General features: G+C 37.6%; 1 long non-coding RNA gene across 2 annotated transcripts in view; it reads right to left on the reverse strand.

The window, feature by feature from the left end:
* LOC107315642 (uncharacterized) overlaps positions 1-14578 on the reverse strand; it is a 433990-nt gene that overhangs the window by 165149 nt on the left and 254263 nt on the right. For both annotated transcript variants that reach the window (XR_014948845.1, XR_014948846.1), the window contains one exon: positions 10301-10458. This is a non-coding gene — a long non-coding RNA (uncharacterized LOC107315642). The remainder of the gene's footprint in view (positions 1-10300; positions 10459-14578) is intronic.

The raw sequence follows: 14578 nt of genomic DNA on the forward strand, positions 1-14578 counted from the left end.
TCACTGGACAAAGACCAAGAGGAGGAAGAAAAACGTAAGGAGCGAGTCCCACTGCCTCACTGCAGCCGGAACAGCCTTCAAACACCAATGCCTGCCTTTCTACCACACATTTTGCCTTGGGGCCTATGGGGATCCAGCTGTGTTTAGAAAAGAAGGGCTTTCTCACTTCTTATCAAACTCCCTCAGCACCTCTCTTCATTTACAGTTGGCAAACACGGCCCCTAGCAGAACAAGACCTGCCCAGTGATCCAGCAGGCTTCTGTTACTCAGCTGCCTGCCCGCCAGCGATGTGTTGGCATGATCTGTGCAGCACTTTCCATATGCAACTGTTGCCCTAGTTTAAAACTAAGTATCTCCTGAACAATCTTCCCCCATAGCCCTCCCTTCAAGGTTTTGCTGTTCACATTTCACTTTCTAAACACCTCTCAAGGCCTCAACCCCAGGTCAACTTCAGAAACTAATTAGAAACATCAAGGCCTCCCAACCCTCCCACAAGTGAATTTCAGCCATCCTCTGTTTACTTTAATAAATTTTTTTCTTGCTAGATTAATGGAACGTCTGTTCATGTTTTGATCCATTACTTGGAAAATCAAGCAATTAAAACAGACAACATCTGTGGACAACAATCTATCAAATAGTTTAAGGAACCCAAGTGTAAATTGAAGCCAACATCAAGAGCTGGAGGCTTAATATATCTGCAGTGGGGAGCAGGGGGGGAAGTAAAAGAAAGAGAACAGTCTTCAGAGAACTCAAACCTTCTGGCGAGAAGGAAGGGGGAAATATTTATAGGTGTGATAAAGAGCAAAGAAGAAACTATTACATCAGCTTAGAAAAGGGATAAATTCAGAAGACTAACTGCATTTTAATCTCTGCAGAACAATGTACTCATTTAAGAAATACAGCATTACAGCAACGGAATGCTGATCTGACATTAGTTTGTCACTGAATGTAAGCCATGCAACACAAGTGCTGAGGTATTTGGCATTTTAAAATGTTTTTGAGGAACAAATGCAACATTACTCATCAACAAAGTCACCTCTTAAAACCAAACACGATTTTGCATCACCTTGAGTAAGCAACTAGTTTGTAGACTGTGGAAAACTATTTTTTTCTTAAGAAAAAGCTTTATTTTCTCTCCACAAAATTAAGAGGAAATTACTGGTTCTCATGGATCTTAATGAGAATTATATCAATATTTAATATGTATTTTTTGTGTTAATAAGTCCCTCTTCTAAAAAACATTTACAGATTTGAGAGCTTCATACCAACCTGATTTGGACAGAAATTTCTACCCATTCTCATTTTACCAGAATGTGTTTTATTTTTTTCCCCCGTATCTGACAGATGTTTGACTCAAGCTAAAATCTGTAACACTTTGGATTCTGAGAGTGACTACAGATACTCTGTATGCATCTACTAACTCACTAAGACATCATGACTGAACACAAGTATGTGTGGTCAAGACAAGTGCAGAACTCCTGCTGATAAACCAATCTCTCTCATGCCTTGGTACTTTGCATTTACTTTCCTGCCTTGCTCACTCAATGCATACATCTTCATAAGAAAATACGGGTAGCGTCGTTCATTGCATCCCTTCTTAGCACTGCTGCTAATCCTTTCTTGCTATATTGCAAAGAGTAACTTTCATATGACTCCTTCTATTCTCAGTACCACTGTGTGCAGAGTGTAGAAAACGGTAACAAAAAGATTGTTGTGAACCAAACATGAATGGCAATGTGTTTATGAAAGCACCTCAAGAAACAACAGAACAAGGGTGAACAACAACCTTAATACCGAAGGACTCCCCTTCCAGCAGCTGAGTAACGTGTTGAAGTTAGAACTCCCAGTGGAAGGCTCAGCATGCCAACAGAAAGGTGGCACCCAGCCTAGCTGAGTGCATCACAAACTCCATTCAGTAAGAAAAATATTTCAAAACAAGAAGAAAAATAGAATATATATATATATATATGTGTGTGTGTGTGTGTGTGTGTGTGTGTGTGTATATTTATTATATGTATATATAAAGTATAGTAGTACAAGACACATGGAGACTGAAGAAAGCAAAATGCTGAAGCAAAGCGCTGTCCTGTAACAATTAATGACTTGCAAGGAGTACAGAAGGTCATTGCTGTCAGTCCAGAAGAGCCCAGGGACGTGGCACAGACCTGACCACAAGCATCCCTTTCTCTCTGTGTCACACACAAGCGACCCCCAGCAGACCACCTGGGAAGTTTGTGAGCATCTATAAATGATACTGATGAGAAAATGAACAAGAATGGGGAAAATCAATTTGTTTACAAATTCTGTATAACAAAATCACTTAAGTTCACAGTTAGCTTTGTCATTATGGCTTTCTTAAAGAACCATTAGATTCTATTTTGTATGTTAAAGTGCAAGAAAGTGAAATTTTCTCAGTACCCTTGAGGCTTGCAGGAAACAGATAAACATTTACTTTTACAGTAAGAAATTAAGCCTTCAGAGTCTGCTGTGTATTATATATTTGCTTTAATTGGTCTGATTTTAGCCTCCTTAAATTTTGTCTAATTTTTATATCTTGGACCTTTATTTGTTGCAGAGTTTCTCATAAAAATCTGCAAACGAATTACAAATGGTGGTTAATGAGGTATGCATAAACCTTCTTTTTTTTTCCTTTTATCATTCCTACCATCTGCTTTGGCTGTTTTATTATCAGCTCAAAGCTAATAATCTACCTACTTTATTTTCCATCTCGCTTGGGAAAAAAAAGTAACACCAAAATGATGCAGAAATCCAGAAGAGTTTTTAAACTGCCTCTTTTTTTTCTGAGTTTGCCCTGCATGCCTTATGATCCAATCTGTGCTATGCTATCTCCTTCCCCATTATACAACACTAATTCCCAATTACAATAAAGATTACAAAAGAAACCCAATACTAAACCCCACAAGAAAATGGCAGCGTGGCAACTGTAAGGTTCCAATCAACTTATTTTATCCTGGCTCCCCGTTGTTATTAACCAAGAATACTTCTTTCCTCACTATTCCTATCACATTCTTTATTTGATACTCATTGGACTCAGAATCCTTGCTACAGATTTCTAGATAAAAATCAGCATGCACCACATCAGCTGGTGGATATGAGCAGACACAATGATAAATTTAGCCTATCCAAAATAGAATGGGAAATTTACCTCATTAGAATAAATAATCACGGTCTTCCAAAGTTAAGCCTAGCTCTCATTACATTTTAATGTCAAAGCCTCCTGAATAACAAGGCCATCGTTCATTTCAAAGACTTGAGCTCCCCAACAGTCCTGAAATGTTTCAATGTTTATGTACCACAGCTCAGAAAATAAAATATGTTCATAATTAAAAATTGCTTAAAAATAAATTGGATGAGATCTCAGAGATCTCCTCAGCTTGGGCTATTAGTTTTGCAAGACCTCATAGCAAAAGCGTGTGGATTGCTCAAACACTACAATAGGAACAGCACTGTAAGTAATTGGTATGGACAGGTCAGCTGAGTAGAACTGCCCCTGAAAAACCCCATATCTCACCCACAGTGAGTCTAACTGACATTTCATCTGTGTATGCCAAAGAGAAACTGAGTATTTCATGCTTTCGCTTCAACTTAGAAACCTGAAGATTGTAAGTAGATTCTAAGTATAGAGCTAACAAGGGGAAATAAAGCTAGTACCTGTTGTTAGAACAGACAAAAGCCAAGAGGATAAAAGCAACTTCCCAATATCTGTGAAATATCCCACCTGTATCTGAAATCACTCTGGCACCTTGTAACACATAAACATTCAGATCCTTTGTTAATTTCTAATAGTCAAAGCCTGTCTGATTTGGAAAAGCTGCCCTATAAGAACACACAGGAAATATTTCTGCATCCAGTTCTAGACAGCTGAAGAACAAATAAACAAACTCCAAGCCAACAGGTAAATTAGCTTTACAGATGGCAACTCTTCTATAAATATTTAGACTCGGGTAAGAAATGCCTAACAAAATGGTGATTTTGTATTTTTTTCCTGAATTGTTAACAATTTTCCTCCCACCACAGATACGCCGCCAGTGGTGTCATTCTGATACAACTGTTAATCTTTATGAAATCAGAAATCCTACACTATTCAGGTGCATTTTTACAAGAAGATAAATGGTAGCAGTCGGTGAGCTACAGCAATTCACTGCATCTGCTGCTCAGCCATCCAGACTGTGATTGTTTCTCAAGTTACCTGTTTCTGAGTGGACACTTGTATCTCAGAAGATTGGTTTCATCAGTGCAGCCTACGCTATTCCTTAAGATATTACTTCTAAATGCAGATCCTTTAAGTACCCTGGGTGATTACAGAAACAAAATAGCTTCAAATTCATCAGGCTACAGGCAGACACTGCTGCCATCAGAGTGATCTATCCCTCTATAAAAACTGCTGCTGTTTTGACCACTGGAGAGATGAGTCACGAGGAAGCTTTGTGTAAAGGATCATCTATTGAGGCACCACAGAGGTCTCAAATGCAAGTTTGTCAACAAGGAGAAAAAAACAAACAACCCAACAAATTGAATGTCACTGGATGCACCTGAAAGCAAGAGGTTTCAGACTGCTTCAACACACAAACTGCAAATGGAACACAACTGTCAAAGCAAAAAGAACTGCAAGTAAGACCCTGCTTCACTAGGTGCATAAATACAGCATATTAAGCAGATACACTATGACACGGATCTTACATTAAATACTTCTGCATATGCATCAATGACAGCAATACTGCATACTCTTCTGTTTCTAACAAAGCCAGCCTCACCGTCCTTAACCTCCAATTATACTGCTGTCTTCTCCCTTGTCCTATAAAGAATAAAGGAAACAATAGACTGGATAATTAGAGGTTAAGAATTCAATGTATCTTCAAGTTAAAACTTTGACAACAGGGCTCAGCTTGTAGAGCTCCTGAGCATATCAACAACTTTCCTACACTCCAGATCAGAAAAACAGGGATCAGTAACAAGATCAGCAGGAACAGCATCCTGCTGCATCATGAAATTACCCTCACTGTGGAAATACTCCCTCGTGGTCTATACAGAAAAAACACAATCTAGTCACAAAACAAGACAGACAACAAAAAACTGCCAAGAAACTTGAATTAATCAATAAGAATATATTTGCATGTGTATTCCAGAAGCATTAGAGGAACAAGTGCCACTACTAGAGCTGTATGACACCTATTTCAGCACGCATTAAGACAGCGTGTGCTATTTTGCAAGCAAGACACCAGTGAGCACAGAAAGAAGGTGATGTTCTACCCAAAGCCCCGAACTAATTTACTTTCTTTTCAAGTCAACTCATTTCAATCATGATCCACACCTGCTGCTAAGGTAAGACAACTGCATGCCACCTGCTGGTCAGAAGAATTTACACTGCATCTACACGGTTTTCTGGCTGAAAACCTCTAGCAACCTGATAAAATCCAAGCGATACCAAAACAGAGCTTGGAAGGGAACTGAACAGGGAGGTTAGCATTCACCCCTACTCATTCTACTGACCAAATCCACTGGATTTCTAGTAATTTTTATTACACCGAGATGATCCAACTGGAGCAAACCAGGAGTACTGTCACATATGTACAGCACGAACCAAACAACATCACTGATTAATGATGGCATCTATGACATATTCAATAGTACACTTCACATTATTCCAGTGACTCCATAACTAAGACTGTAATTCGACAGAACACCAAGTTTTATCTAATATTCCAGCTTTGGTTCAGTGAAACATTCATTTCTTTTATCAGCCTCAAATGCTGAAAATGAGCTGCGTATTTCAACTTAATTGCAATTGCAGCCCTCATGGCTTTTCAAAATATATCTGAAGAATACACTCTATTCCATATTACGTTTTCATAAAGTATTGGCATTTGTGAAAAAAAAAAATGGATTTATGCTTCTTTTTTTCTTATTTTTTTCCTTTCTAGAATTTAAGTTACAGCTTTGGAAGTCTTTTAGCCCCTGAGTCACCTCCCCACTGCTATACTTAATGATAATTCTTGGTTTCAGTACTACTTTACAGCGTGTTCAGTGTGACAAGTCTTCCATTTACAAAGAATAAAACATGGTTGTTCCACAATATGATACTGCCTATTAGAAATGAAAGAAATACAATTTTATTCAAATTATATTATTAATTTACATCTACGTATAGATTATAAACTGCTTCCAGTATCTCGGTTGGGAAGAAAAGATAGGAAATGTTTTGATTTCTGTAATAATTAGAGTAAACCCAGGGTTCTTTCTGTATTTAAACTGTATTTCTTCTCTGAAAAGTGACTTCTCAGACTTGCAGATTCCCTATTTCTCTCCTGAGCACTGAGATAAGAAACACGTTGAATTCCACATGCAAACTCTTTTTTCCTCCATTTGAATCCCACAAAATCCATAAAAATCCAGCTGGACTAATTAATTTTAATACTGAAAACCCAACGCAGACAAAAATTACACGATTAAAACAAAAATAAGAAGTGCCTCTAGTTGCAGGTGCTGGCAATGTTTGACATCTGGATCTTCAATGACTTAAAAAGGAATTACTGTACTAAGTCAAGACAACAGGGAACATCTCTATTTAGGAAAAGATATTTGGCGTACTAGTTCAATTTTTTACTGCACTTCTTCTTTGGAAGTAATTTAGGAATAGATTCAGAGATTTGTGCTCCAGAAGCAGGTCATTTGAGAAAGTGTGAGCAGAGTAACACAAGTTGTTCTTTCCTTAGATCAGAGGTATTTATTCCACAAATGACCTTTCATCTGACTTATTAATGGAGATAAGAAAACTATCCAGATTATTAAAGATATAACTCCTATTTAGGCTTTTACTACCATTTAAGCCCTTAAATAAAGTAACAAACAAACAAAAATACCACAAGATTAATTAATTAATTAATTACAGTACAGACAACGTTATCACTATTTCAGGAGATGATCTAACACGAGAAAGGCAGAAGGAAGATCCTTCTCTCATTCTGACAGGTGGCCAACAGAACTGCCTAATATCTAGTGGTCCAGAACCACCTTTCAGACAGGTCTTACACCCCACTTCTTCCACTTTGCTGGTATTTATTCCACTTGTTCTTTAATTATTAAAACCATACAAAAACTCAACTGCACTCAGCCAGTGAAGGTGAGTGCCCTAAGCAGGCCATGATTGTAGACTTCTACTCATCAGACCTTTCAACTCATGCTGTCCAACTCAGCACGCCCTACAGCCTATTACTCTGACACAGAATCCATCTTTTTTGTGTGTGTGAAGTTATTTTCTGTTCTATCTGCTGTGTCTTTTTCCAGGAACTAGAATGAAACAACTCAATGATGGAATACTGAAGACTTGCAGGAATGTTCACGCTTACATTGGTCAGAAATGGTAGAGGTAAATAAGGTAAATAATGATATTCAAGATGTTTTCATACCACAGAAAAAGAGGAACTCTACTCCTTGAAAATTACAGCCTTATGTTTTGTGTAAGTTACCTCCCTTGCATTTAGCACACACACAGAGTCAGTATGAATCATTTTGCCAATATGCCACCTAAGATCACATTAGAACTGTTCATCCCATAATGATTTCGGACACATAAAGAATGAAGATAGGTTGTAGGCAACTACTGCTACCTCCAACATGCAAGATTTAAATATCGCCCTTCTCATCCTCAAGTATTAAATAAAATGTTAGCTGTACTCACTACAGAGCACAGTTCTCTGACCTCTCAGCACCAGCTCTCCAAACTGGGGCCAAAAGTGTTGCTAGGAGATGACAACGAGCCACATTATTCTACTGTGAGTGAAGGACAATCAGTTTAATTGAGAAGCTGAATCTGTCTGCAATGAGGAGTGCTCCTGGAGACGACAGCAATCAAGGATAACATCTAGAAGCGTAAGGTGGCCTAAACAACCAAAAGCAAAGTCATATTTTGACCACCCCATTGATTGCATGATTAATTAATTAATTGTGCCATAAAATATTGGTGCCTATCTTAATTTGCTCTCTACATCTTCCTTTCCCAGTGTTTAAACCATGGAGAGGCTGGACACTGCATAGGTGACAGGACATACACAGCTGGCAAAGTGTGCATTGCAGGTCTGTGACATAGGAAAGAACTGAATTTAGAAGGATCTATCACACTCAGCCCTAAATGAGTCACGGTAATTAGTCATCTTCCTTTTGGAGTTCATGGTCTACAGACACTGCAGCACGAAATATTTTTGACAAGGCTTAATTTTGTGAGAATTTTCTGGCAGTGACAACGTGGGGTTCAGCCCCAGATTTGAAAATTATGGAGACCCAGAATAGAGATAATTTAATGAAGACACATTAAAATCTGAAGTATGTGACAGATACCCAGATACAGAGAGATACAATCAGAACTTTCATATTGGTTGCAGGGGCCTTCTTCAGTTTGATTGTTTCCAAATATGAGCCAGACAGATACTTTACTATTACTTATCCAGGCACAGAAAACTCTCACTCCTAATTCTCAGTATCAGTATACTGATATCATAGAATCATATCACAGAACCATAGAATGGCCTGGGTTGAAAAGGACCACAAAGCTCATCCAGTTTCAACCCCCTGCTATGTACAGGGTCACCAACCAGCAGACCAGGCTGCCCAGAGCCACATCCAGCCTGGCCTTGAATGCCTGCAGGGATGGGGCATCCACAGCCTCCTGGGGCCGCCTGTACCAGCATATCACCACAACTGGAAAATAGTAAAGGAATACACAAAGAATAGCATTTGCTTTTTCGTTCCAATGATTAATTTTTTTCAACTATTTTTGTGAGCTAAAAGTTTGGTACAAATTGCTGTCCCTAGTGGGAACTTGTATAGCATTAGCCTGAAGTACTGAAACAGTTAGCTAAACATAAGGAAACTCCTCCAAACCTACTAAAGATGAGGGAATAGCTTGTTATGTCTCCTGAAAAAATAAAAAAGAACAAAACTCTTATCAGCTCTGCTGTGTACAACATTAAATGAGTGCCTTGGGAGAGTTCCAGGTAAGACAGCCATCTCCAGAATAATATTTCTAATGGAACCTAATTGCTATAAAAACAAACCTCAGTTCAACAGGAGATAATGTAAAATCAAAGCTATTATATATATATATATATATATATATATATATATATATATATATATGTATGTATGTATGTATGTATATATATATATAAAGCTCTTATATAAAATTATTTTATTATGTAAAATTATATGAAATAGCTCTACTCAAAAACAAAGCTCTACTCAAAACTAGAGCAGATTCAAAACATAAAATAACATTTGTAGCTTAAGTGAACTGCACTGTGTAGATAAAATAATGTACTGCTATTACTTTTTCTCTGAAGTTCTATCCTTTTCATTTTAGTAATAAGTAGCTTTCAAATATTTATTTTCTCCAGAGCTCTGAGCAGCTCATGTAGAAGAATTTCACTGAGAAGTCAGAATAGGTTGTGAAATACCCAAGGCCAGTGCTTGAGATTATCAGTTTTTGTATCTTTCTAACCAACTGAAAGCCGTAAACCGTAAGCACTTCATCTGTTTATAATCCTAACTAATTGAATAGCCAAACAAAACATCCACTCAAGTCGTTTTTACCAGCTCTGATTCGCTCTCTATGGCAAATCTTCTGCATACCTCATTTCTTGTTTCCTTTTCTTCATTTCTTTTAAGATAACCATTAAAACAATTTAAAAAATTAAAAAGCCTTCAAAAATCACAACAAAAACTAGACTGTGCACCAACTCAAATACCAGTTGAAAACACATATGTATGAAATTATATATATATATATATATATAATTTTTTTTACAATGTTTTTGTTTTCTGTGCTACTTCCTTTGCTATCACAGTTAGTTCATCCTCCCTCATACACCAAAATGCAGTTTCTCCATTGCTGAACTACAGGTGATTTCTGTGTAGAGCTTTGGCAACAAAGCTTAAAGCCTATTAACTTCAGCTGCTAACGCTTTATAACGTTTATATCAACTATACCTCTCACAGATTCTGTAATGATAAAAACAAATGCAGATTTTTGTTTTCACTGACTTGATTTTGTAAACAGGGAAAAATGCGTCATATCCGCTCCATTGCCAACCTGCTTCTAAAGCATATGCTTTAAAGCTGTGTATACTCCAAGCAACATTCAAGAAAAAAGATATTAAACCAATACTAATCAGAGATTTAAAAGTAAGTTTGAAAATAACTAAAGCTTCCAAGACAGAACACGTCAATATTGCCACAGGATTAGGACATAAATCAGTTTACAATGTCATATAACTTCTTCACTCACCACAGCTGATCTGCTGATGTTATTATCCAATGTTCGTTTCCAAACAGGTGGGAGCAACTGTTCCAAAATGTGAAAATATCCCTGGAGGTCTTAATGCAGTGAAAGAATCACACTTTATACCTCGTACGATGGAGGGAAGATAACAATGGAGCCTTTTCCTAATAAAATAAAGGAGAAATGATAAAATTAATGAAGAAGTGTAGTACCATTAGAAAACAACAGAACAGGAATAAATTCTTCTGACTGCATCACATCCTACCAACACAGTTAGCAAACGGACCAGAGAAGATTTAACACTAAGCAAAATAATGTGTATTGCTTCAACACTGTATTCAAATAATGTCTGATGGTTTTAATTTGGACTAAATGGCAGGAGAAACATTATTACGGAGAAAAAATATCTAGATGGAATCTCAGAGTATCCAGCATGAACAGAGTTTTACTTAGGGACACACAGTAGTACTTCAGAAAGAATACACACAGAACAATGGTGCTGCAGATTTGTTTGAGAAAGAAATTTTGAACCCATAGAGGATTACATTCAGTTCTCAATTCTTTCCAGAGTCATAAGCCAGGAGACAGCTTGATGTCAAATGGTGAGGGATCAAAAGTCACTGAGGTGAATAAGTGAGTTAAATAAGCAAGAAAGGATAGAGTCTGCTACGACACTGAGCAGTTTATAAATAAGAAGTATTTACAGTTAGATAGTTCTGCGCTTCAATGTTAGAGGTAAAATGGATTAAGTGTCATTAGAATGAAAGATTACAACATCTCCTTGCAACTGCATAGTAATGTAAGATTACTGAAATCTCAAAATGCATTTAATCTAAATAGTGAGACTTCAAAGGTCCCACAGAGTGTGAGCTGCTGCCCACGGAATCTTTTCCAACTTAATTGTGTACCTCGTGCAGCATTCAAAGCTGAACTGTCTTATATAGAAAGGCTAAAGTATGTTAGCTTCCTAAACATCTTGAACATCCATACTCTTTTCTAGGACTTGCCTAAGTGTCAACTCTATATATCCAGAAAAGAGACTGAAGAGATTAAGAAAATCAGTCCTTCTCTGTCATAACAGAAAAGCTGCTCGTCTGTCTGGGGTCCTGGGGTAGCAAGGGGAGGTAAGAAAGGGATACACCTGAAAAAGATGGAAAAATTAATGTAGGGTATGGTGGTTTAGAAAGTAAACGAAAGGTAAGAGGGTGAAAGGGCTGAGCTCTAATTATGTGAAGCCAGGAGGAGAGCCACAGTGCATGTAAAAGCCAGAACTGCAGTTCTCAATTCTTTAAAGTCTCCCAAAGCACAACACAGTGCACAAGGTGGGTAATCTCCACAAATCAAGTTCATCTGAACCCTCATGCCACGTTCTATTTATAATCCAAAAGTTTTCACTGCACGCCTACATAATACATAACTCACACCTAGCTATTACATATTCATACAACTGATGTATGTACAAGGTTATACAAACATAACTGAATCTCCTATGGTTGTTTGGGGAGGCGTCCCCCTGCTGAATTTAACCATATTTGGGCACAGTCTTTTAACTATATGGTTACTGTTTTGGACTCGTACCCCTGTTTGGAGGTTGTTGATCTTCTTATTGAAGCCTCGTAACCATATATATAATACTTATCTTAGATAAGTAACATCTGGAAGTAACTATAACTTTGAGCAAGCAAAATGACAGATATTCAAGGATAGCTCTCTTATGAAGCAGTACATCTGGAAGTTATAAGCAAAAGTCCAACTGTGAGCAAAAAAATGCCAAATAATTAGTTTTGAGATATCACGGTTGCAACCGGTGGTTAAAGAGCACATTAAATATATACAGAACTCCTACATTCAGAAGCTCTTTAAGAAGTTTTGGTCAAGAACAGAGTTTTGCAACTAACTGCTGCATTTCTGGAAACCGTCTTCACAACAAGCACAGTATCCCTCTGACATTACAGAAGGGTTAGCGCTGACTGGCACATCATGTTGAGTCATCTTTGCATATTTTAATAGCATTCCTTCAAATAGTCCTTGGGTTCCACTGCTACATTACACGGCTGATGCTGTCTAGAAATTATGGAAATGGAGCCTGTGGCCCATGTCTCACATGTACTGCTGCTAAATTAAGTTCTTCATGACTTATTGTTTGCTCTAAAAAAGAGAAGAAGGAAAAACTGTGCCGTTTCTCTTTTTTTTTCCCCCCACCCTATTCAGGAGAATGATGATTTTAAAATAAGCCTTTGTGTGGTTATGAACTAGAAAATCTGATTTCTGAACTGCAAACTGTTTTTATTACAGCTGTTCAACATTAAAGACTTCATGTTTAAAGGATTATATTTGAAGGAGCACACTGCACGTAGTCACAGAAATCATTTGTAACTGTCTCATGCTACTTTCCTGCAAGTATTTACTTAACTGCATTTTGTGCCTCAATATGGGATTATAAGAATCCAATAGGATTATATCTTAAAAAAATAAAATCCTTAAATTGTTTAATATTAATATAGGGACTGGGTTAAAAAATAAAAGGCAAAGAACAGAAAGTAAACTTAATGGATTGGATTACACTCAGTTGAAAAATTCTCCTAGGAGAATGTACTGCTGACCATTAGAATGCTGTTCCTGCAGTACCATCACGCAATAGGCATAATGCAGGAAAGCACAAGTGTTATGATAAACTCAAGACTTGCATAAATTGCTATGCTGCCTACAGATGCAAAAGTGTCTTGGCACTGCATGCGCAATCACACACACAGCAGCATCCTACCTGCAGCTGCTATTGCCAGTTTAGCTTTGACAAGCAGAGAAGATCTTAGAATGAAATAATATTGGTTCAAACAAATAGGGCAACTACACTGACAGAATGTCTTCTAACAGTGTTTTTGATGGGTACAGGGTTTCATTACCCATAAACTGCCCACAGCCAGCTATCACCGCTATTTGGTCTGCAGTTGAAAAACTTTTCTTAAAACAAATTCAGATCAGTTCAGATCTCACTCTGTTTTTTTTGTTGCCAGCTTTAAAACAGAAAAATTAGGGCCCATTGTATTACAAGAATGTTTTTGTAATTCTGGTCTCAAACGCTGGCAAATGGGAGGCCTTCTGCCAAAGTAATTCACATAAATCTATTTGTTCTCAATACTAGATAGCTCTTCATCAGTGTATCAGTGTGGCAGTTCCTTTTTCCCACCTAAGTTTGTTTCATAAATAGAGGCAAAGCAAACACTTCAAAAAAGCTGGGTTTGGTTTAGCCTAGGAAAGACCTTCTTTGCCAACTGAAACCATTCAGTAGCATTGATCTGAATTCACAAGTTGTTTTGGGAAAATGAAATACTCCATATGAAGCCACTTTGCATGAACAAAACTGACCAAGTTCCAGTGAGGAAACATTTGAAAAATCCTTCCCTTTTGGGACTGCAATAAGAGATATGGAGTCAGTACTGCTGCTTTCTTGCCTTCTTAACATACAGGACTGCAGCAAGTATAAACAAAAGATAGAGAAGAACAACATGGATGACCACAGACTGGGAAGAACCGCTGTTGTAGGGGCAACTCCCTGAACTGCCACTCAGCAGCATGAAGGAAGACAATGAAGAATATCATAAAGGTCGATAAAATTAAGGTAGCAGACAGAAGGTCAAGAGGAAATCATTATTCACTGTCTCTTTGAAATGTGAGCTATGAGACAACCAATGTAATTACTGTAAGCAGAAGTAAAATTAACTACCTTTTCATACAACACTATTAAGATCATGAAAGACTTTGCCAGCGAAGGCAGGGATGCAAGTAGGCATAAAATGAATCAGAAACTGGACAGATCTGTCCACCTCTATGACTCCCAACAGCTGATGTACCGAGGTCATTAAATGCCAGAAACAGGGAACAGCTCAATCACTCTTCACATGATTCCTTGCCAAGATTCCCTCCCTGAACACCTGCCATGAGCCACACGCTGGATGAAGTGATCTTTGGGGTGCCCAGTGACAAAGCAATCTTCCATAAATTAAAATAACAGTTGAATAAAGCTTCAGTAAATCAGCAGTGCTGCTTCCAGCAATATTTTGCTCTTTTTAAAGGTCATGATATATTAAGCGAATGTATTTCTCATTTTCTGAAAACACATACAGAAGTCCCCAATTATTAGGTTACCATTCGTGCTCCTTTTATCTTGCATTTACTTAGCAAAGGGTCGAGGTAAGAGATCTATTTGAGTTAATGTATTGTTTCCATGTAAGATGAACTTAACGGATACCAAGACACGCAACAATATTAGATTTTTTGAAATCA

The sequence above is a fragment of the Coturnix japonica genome, chromosome 8 (genome assembly GCF_054131305.1).
Source record: "Coturnix japonica strain WE chromosome 8, WE-NBRP24, whole genome shotgun sequence".
NCBI lineage: Eukaryota > Metazoa > Chordata > Aves > Galliformes > Phasianidae > Coturnix > Coturnix japonica.